The sequence below is a fragment of the Hemitrygon akajei genome, unplaced genomic scaffold (assembly GCF_048418815.1).
Source record: "Hemitrygon akajei unplaced genomic scaffold, sHemAka1.3 Scf000085, whole genome shotgun sequence".
Lineage (NCBI taxonomy): Eukaryota > Metazoa > Chordata > Chondrichthyes > Myliobatiformes > Dasyatidae > Hemitrygon > Hemitrygon akajei.
In genome coordinates this window covers 2,317,928-2,326,293 of record NW_027331971.1, presented here as the reverse complement: position 1 = coordinate 2,326,293, position 8,366 = coordinate 2,317,928, and the positions used below count along the sequence as shown (strand labels likewise).

Below are 8,366 nucleotides of genomic sequence, written 5' to 3'. Positions count from 1 at the left end.
CGAGGGTCGATATTGGATTAATAGAAAATGACGCGGGAGATATTGCAATGAGAGATGCAGAGATGATAGAGGAACGAACTGAATGCGTATTTTGCATCAGTGTTCACAGTGGAAGACGTCTGCCCTATACCGGACATTCAGGAGTGCCAGGGAAGTGAAATTTGAGCAGGAAAAATTACGACTGAGAAGGTGCTCAGGAAGCTAACTGCTCTGAGGGTCGAAATATCTCCTGGACCTGATGGAATGCACCCTCAGGTTCTGACGAAAGTAGCGGGAGACAATAACCATATAACCATATAACAATTACAGCACGGGTACAGGCCATCCGGGCCCTTCTAATCCGTGCCGAACGGGTACTCTCACCTCATCCCACCGACCTGCACTCAGCCAATAACCCTCCACTCCTTTCCTGTCCATATACCTATCCATTTTTTAAAGGACTATATCGAACCTGCCTCTACCACTTCTACTGGAAGCACGATCTACACAGTTACCACTCTTTGATAAAGAAGATCCCCCTCGTGTTACCCCTTTAAAGCGTGTTGCCGCTTTACTCTCCTCATGTCCTCTTGGTTGAATCTCCCCTACTCTCAATGGGAAAAGCCCATCCACGTCAACTCTATCTATCCCCCTCATAATTTTAAATACCTCTATCAAGGCCTCCCTCAACCTTCTACGCTTCAACAAATAAAGACCTAACTTGTTCAACCTTTCTCGGTAACTTAGGCGCTGAAACCCAGCTAACATTCTAGTAAATGCCCTTTGTACTCTCTCTATTTTGTTGACATCTTTCCTATAATTCGGTGACCAGAACTGTACACAATACTCCAAATTTGGCCTCACCAATGTCTTGTACAATTTTAACATTACATCTCAATTCTCAATATGCTCAATTCTCTAATTTATAAAGGCCAGCATAGAAAAAGCTTTCTTCACCAACCTATCCACATGAAATGCCACCTTCAGGGAACTATGCATCATTATTCCTAGATCACTTTGTTCTACTGCATTCCTCAGTGTCCTACCATTTACCATGTGTGGCCTATTTTGATCAGTCCAAGCAAAATTTAGCACCTCACATTAGCGCAATTAATCTTCAATAAATGAAATTACATTCTATATCATCGCTGTGGTCACTTTTGTTTATTTTTGAACGGGGCACCTGGATTTGAACCAGGGACCTCTTGATCTGCAGTCAGATACTTTACCACTGAGCTATACCCCCACATTTTTAATTCTACAGATTGTGGAGGCATTAACAATAATCTTTCAAGAATCCATAGATTCTGGCGTACCGGATGACAGAAAAATTGCAAACGTTATTTCACTATTTAAAAAGGCCTGTTAGCCAGTTATCAGTGGTTGGGAAGTTGTCGGAATCGATGTTAGGGATGAGATTACGGAGTACCTGCAGGCACATGACAAGACAGGACAAAGCCTGTATAGATTTCTGAAAGTAAACTCCTGCGCAACTGGTCTGGGTGCCGGTTACCAGTAGTGTTTCACCGGTGCAGCTTAAGTGAGGAGCGGGAAGTGTCGAGGAAACAGAGAGCTTGCAGAGCGACTTAGATCATTTAGGAGAACAGGCAAAGAAGTGGAAAATGAAATACAATGTTGGAAATTGTATGGCCATGCATTTTGAAGGAAAAGGTAAACGTGCATTCAATTATTTGGATGGAGAGATAATCCAAAATACAGAGATCAAAGGGACTTGGGGGTTCTTGGGCAAGATACCCTGAAGGTTAGCCTCCAAGTTGAAACGTTTCTGAGGAAGTCGAATGCACTGTTGGCATTACTTTCTCGATCTATAGTATATAAGAGCAGGGATGTGATGTTGAGGCTCTATAAGGCACTCGTGATACCACAGTAGAGTATTGTGTGCAATTTGAGGCTCTTATTTTAGAAAAGGTATACTGCTGTTGGAGATGGTTCAGTGAAGATTCACCTTAATGATTCGAGAAATGAAAGGGTTACCGTATGAGGAACATTTTGCAGCTCTTGGGTTGTATTCCATGGAGTTCAGGAGATTGAGCCGGATATCATATACATTCCGAATGTTAAAATGTCTAAACAGATCAGAAATGGCGAAGTTATTTCCCATTGTAGGGGATTCTAGGACAAGAGTACACGACTTCAGGATTGAAGGACGTCCATTTAGAACTGAGATGAGGAGAAATTTGTTTAGTCAGAGGGTGGTAAATCTGTTGAATTTGTTGCCACGAGCGTCTGTGGAGTCCAGGCCACTCGGTGTATTTATGTCAGGGTTGGATGGGTTCTTGATTAGCCAGGGCCTCAAAGGTTATGGGGTGAAGAGACAGGATCGTGAGAATGATGGATGTTTGGGATCAGTCCATGATTGACTGGCGAAGCAGACTGAATAGGCCGTATGGCCTACTTCTTTCTTATATCTTAAAGTCTTAATACGAGATTTCAAAACCAATATAAAAAAGCAAAAGAGCAATTGAGTAATAAAAAGTACAATTGAGCAATATTAGTTGGAATTTGGAGTACTGGAAAGGCATTATGAAGGTAAAAATAGAGTACGAAAGTAAGCTGACTAATAATATTAGTAAAGTTACCAAAAATTTCTTCTGATACATAAAGTATCAAAAGTAGCGAGATCATTGGCAGCGATGCTGGAGATGTAGCGCTGTGGGACCTTGAAATACCGGACGAACTAAATAGTATATTGCATCAGTCTTCAGTCTGGAAAGCACCAGCCGCGTGATGGAAGTTACAGGTGTCAGGGGTATGAAGTGTGTGAAGTTACCATGACCGGAGAGATGGTAAGTGACTAACTCAAGTGTCCGAAGGTAGACTGGAACGATCAGATGCTGCACACCCCAGAGTTTAAAAAGCGCTGGCTGAAGACATGGTGGGGTATTAGTGATGATCTTGCAACAACCACTCGGTTCTAGAATTTTTCTGGAGGACTGGAAAATTGGAAATATCACTTCACATTTCAAGCATGGAGATTCAGAAGACAGGAAGATTCTAAGCTGGACAGTCTGACCACAGCGGATGAGAAGGTGTTGGAGTCAATCATTAAGGGTGAAGTCTCAGACACATGATGAAGTAGACCAGAGACAGCATGGTTCCGTCAAGAGAAAATTTGGCCTCAAAAATCTGTTGGAATGACTTGAAGACATAACAATCCGGCCGAATTAGGCTCATTTAGTGTCCTCTACACCACAAACTCTCCCCCAGAGGTCTACGTGTCTTTAGTGAAAACAGCAGCCAAATCATAGTGAGGGACCTCGCCCGTCTCCGCCGGCATCGGTAGCGATGTGCCAAAACACCATTACTCTTGAAAACAAAGGTTATTTACTCTTGTTGTCTATATTTTTATTTCTGATAGGCCCATACGAGCTTTCTGCGCTCCGATTTTCATTTCTGAACGCGTCCCTCTTACCAGAAAACATCCTGCCTCAATCGACAATAGCTAAATGTTTTTCAATACCGTCCAAATTGACCTTCCCCAATGAAAAATCTCAACGCACGGACTAGAACGATCTTTTTTCCCATATTTATATTGAAACCAATGGCATTGTGATCACGATATACAAAGTGTTCGTTAAATAAAGCTTCTTTCGCTTGTCCTGTTTCATTTATTTCATCATAGCAGTTCAAGTATCGCGCACGCTCTCGTTGGGCCGTCAGCGCACGATAAAAACTATCCTGAACATGTTGGACGATCTCCTACCCATCTTGTCCTTTACAAGTGTGGAATTAACAGTCAACGGGAGGAATGTTAAAAACACCTACTCTAACAACCGTAATGCCTTTGCAATTGTTTGCGATATCTCCTCAAAGTTGGCCGTCTAAATACTCTTGTCCATTGGGTGGTCAGTAATCTTTCCCCATTAACGTGATCATACCTTTCCTTGTTCACGGTTTCACCAATTGAGCGGCTGTCCGTGCCTTTGAGCGCGTTAAACGACCCCGCGAAGGAAAGGAACCTGGATTAGTCGAATTCAGCATCTGCACTGACGGAAGACAGCCGAGAATTTTCCCTGACTATTAACTCTACTCCCTTCCTTTAGTCCATCCCGCTCTATCACTTTTGAAGCAAAGGAACTCTGAAATACTGAACTGCCAGACCAGACTCTCCTGCAACCCAGTCTCATTATCGGCTAAGATACCATGATTCCAGGTTTTGATCTAAGCAGTGAGTTCATCGGCTTATTCTCAGATACTTCTACGACTGAAACATACGCACCTCAGGTCACCAGTTGGACCTTGCTCAATGATTGCATTCCTGACGTTGTGCGAGATCTTATCAACATGTCTGCACAATTTCCGCATTAGCTGTTCTGGCACCCTGGTTCCAATTCCCCTGTAAATGTAGTTTAAGCTTCATCATGCAGCTCTAGCTAACTTTCCGACACGATATTACTACACTTCCAGTTCACACACAAACCGTCTTTATCCACAGGTCTCAGCTTCCATGGAAAAGAGATCAGTACTCGAAAAATCGTATGGCCTGTCTCCTATACCAAACCCTTAGCCACGTGTTAATCTGTATCATAATTCCATTTCTCGCCTCATTAGGACACGCCACGTGTCGCTGTCACAACCCCGAAGATCCTGCCCTCCTCCTCAGCACCTAACTCTCTGAATTTCCATTGCATAAAGTCGTCACTCCGATGTCATTGGTACCTAAACGGACCACAACCGCTGCCTGCTCACGCTCCTGCTAAAAATATTCCAGATTTGATCCAAGTCGTCCCTGACCCTGGCACCCGGGAGGTAACATACCATCCAGGAATCTGTCTTCCCCTTCCCTTTTGAGTCAGAAAACCAGACTCAGTGCCAGAGGTCCGACCGCTGTGGCTTTTTCCTACAAGGTCATCCAACCACAAACCGCATCCAGATGTTTCTGATGGTGATGGCCATAGGGATAGTCTGCACTGCCTCTTTAAATCCTTTCCTCTTCCTGACTGTCCCACAGTTCCCTATGTCCTGCACCGTGGGTGTATCTACCACTCTATGTGTCCTAGTCCATCACGCCATAGGGTGGATTGTTACAAGATGCAGCTGTGTGCACTTCTCTCAGGTGTCGTCATCAGGAACTCCGGAGGTCTCCCCGCCTCCCACATCCCGCGAGGAGCCTTCAACTTAGACGGTGGCTGCCCGCTTGTCCCTGTCTTACTTTAATGTGTTCTGTGCCTTTAACACTGGATCTGAGAACCTGAGCGAATTACGTTCTGTTAAGCGTCTCATCTCTCAGAAAGGCCGCTGCTCTAACGTCCAAAAGACCCTGTTTCCGTCTCCATTCTCAGATTAATCATTGACCTACAAACCTGAAAAACATTCTGACTGTCATTGAACCTTCGCTTTATTCCAAATTCATCAGATTATTGGGCCCTATAGTCTAATTTCCAACATCCATCTGTAAATCAGCGTTGCCGGATATAATTGAACCTCCTGCGTTCAGTTTCTGTTGACATTGTTGCGATCAATTCCCACATAGTTTTTAGATTCAGAACTGTCTATAAACGTTTATTTCTCCGCTTCCCTAAATGCGAAAGCGATGAGTCTTCCAGGCGTTCTCATCCATCTCAACAAACGTCCTTCCCAAATTCTTGCCGAGACGCGTCTCACGAGTCTTCGAATTGTAATATTTTACAGCTTTACTTTACACAGAAGTTGCCTAACCTGAACAAACTGTAACACTCTCGCTTTCATTTCCGATTGACAGGATGATATATGTGGTTGAGTGGATATGACGTTTCTTACAAATCAGGCATTTATTCCGTTCTCAAACACACATCAAAAGTTGTCAGGATGGCCGAGTGATCTAAGGCGCCAGACTCAAGGAATGAAGTCTTCCGACGTCTGGGGTCGTCGGTTCGAATCCCACTCCTGACAAAATTTGTCTTTAAGCGTTCAATCGAGGCGACGTTGCTTCTGTAAACAAACCTTGGGTTGTTGAGGTGGATTAGAAAAACTGTTGAAGGATAAGATTATGTTTTTGACACTGTTCATCGTATTGCAACAGGTCACCCTACACCGAATTCTGGGTGAGTGATTTATTCAGGGGAAAAAAATACACGGTGAAGGATCTCGACCCGAAACGTCGACTGCTTACGCTTTTCCACAGATGCTGCCTGGTCTGCTGAGCTCCTCCTGGCATACTCAGCTAATCAATATATAAAAGTTTCTGAAGTCAAATCATTGGTTGTCAGATTATTTAATGGATGGGCATGTGAGCGTACATTATCACCTGTTGATCAAAGGTCTGATTGCTGATGGGTAGTAACTGTTCTTGAACGTGGCGGTGAGAGTCCTGAGGCTCTTGTACCATCTACCCGATGACAGCAGCGCAAAAAGAGCATGGCAGGATGGTGACGACTTCTGACGGTGGATGCTGTTTTCCGGTGACATCTTTTTATGTGGATCTGCTTAATGCCCTGAACCTGTACCCCGCCATAACTAACCTGTCTCACTGGAACGTACCAATGCAGAACTACACATAAATTTGCCCTGAACCTGTACCCCTCCATTACCTCCCTGTCTCACTGGAACATACCAATGCAGAACTCCACACAAATATGCCCTGAACCTGTACCCCTCCATAACCTCCCGGTCTCACTGGAACGTACCAATGCAGAAGTCCACCCAAACGTGCCCTGAACCTGTACCCGTCCATAACCTCATGTCTCACTGGAACGTCCCACTGCAGAACTACACACAAATTTGCCCTGAACCTGTACCCCTCCATAACCTCCCTGTCTCACTGGAACGTACCAATGCAGAGCTCCACACAAATATGCCCTGAACCTGTACCCCTCCATAACCTCCCTGTCTCACTGGAACGTACCAATGCAGAAATCCACACAAATGTGCCCTGAACCTGTACCCGTCCATAACCTCATGTCTCACTGGAACGTCCCACTGCAGAACTCCACACAAATATGCCCTGAACCTGTACCCTCCATAACTTCCCTGTCTCACTGGAATGTACCAATGAAGAACTCCAAACAAATATGCCCTGAACCTGTACCCCTCCATAACCTCCCAGTTACCCTGGAACATACCAACGCAGAACTCCTCACAAATATACCCTGAACCTGTACCCCTCCATAACCTCCCTATCTCACTGGAACGTACCATTGCAGAACTCCACACAAATATGCCCTGAACCAGTACCCTCCATAACCTCCCTGTCTCACTGGAACGTACCAATGCAGAATTCCACACAAATATGCCCTGAACCTGTACACACCCAGAACCTCCTTGTCTCACTGGAATGTACCAATGCAGAACTCCACACAAATTTGCCCTGAAACTGTACCCCTCCATAACCTCCCTGTCTCACTGGAACGTACCAATGCAGAAATCCACACAAAAATGCCCTGAACCTGTACTCCACCTTAACCTCCCTGTCTCACTGGAACGTACCAATGCAGAAATCCACAAAAATATGCCCTGAACCTGCACTCCACCATAACCACCCTGTCTCACTGGAACGTACCACTGCAGAACTCCACACAAATATACCCTGAACCTGTACCCTCCATAACCTCCCAGTCACACTGGAACGTACCAATGCAGAACTCCGAACAAATATGCCCTTAACCTGTACCTCTCCAAAACCTCCCTGTCTCACTAGAACGTACCAATGCAGGATTCCACACAAATATGCCCTGAACCTGTACCCCTCCATAACCTCCCTGTCTCACTGGAACGTACAAATGCAGAAATCCACACAAATATGCCCTGAACCTGTACTCCACCTTAACCTCCCTGTCTCACTGGAACGTACCACTGCAGAACTGCACACAAATATGCCCTGAACCTATACCTCTCCATAACACCCCTGTCACACTGGAACGTACCAATGCAGAAATCCACAAAAATATGCCCTGAACCTGTACTCCACCATAACCTCCCTGTCTCACTGGAACGTACCACTGCAGAACTCCACACAAATATGCCCTGAACCTGTACCCTCCATAACCTCCCTGTCTCACTGGAACGTACCAATGCAGAACTACACTCAAATTTGCCCTGAACCTGTACCCCTCCATAACCTCCCTGTCTCACTGGAACGTACCAATGCAGAACTCCACACAAATATGCCCTGAACCTGTAACCTCCATAACCTCCCTGTCTCACTGGAACGTACCAATGCAGAACTCCACACAAATATGCCCTGAACCTGTACACACCCAGAACCTCCTTGTCTCACCGGAACGTACCAATGTAGAACTCCACACAAATTTGCCCTGAAACTGTACCCCTCCATAACCTCCCTGTATCACTGGAACGTACCAATGCAGAAATCCACACAAAAATGCCCTGAACCTGTACTCCACCTTAACCTCCCTGTCTCACTGGAACGTACCAATGCAGAAATCCAC

General features: G+C 45.1%; 1 non-coding gene across 1 annotated transcript; it reads right to left on the bottom strand.

Annotated features, from left to right (window-relative positions):
• Positions 1–1,150: 1,150 nt before the first annotated feature.
• trnac-gca (transfer RNA cysteine (anticodon GCA)) lies at positions 1,151–1,225 on the bottom strand. The gene has a single exon. It is a non-coding gene; the product is annotated as a tRNA-Cys (tRNA).
• Between the last annotated feature and the right edge of the window lie 7,141 nt (positions 1,226–8,366).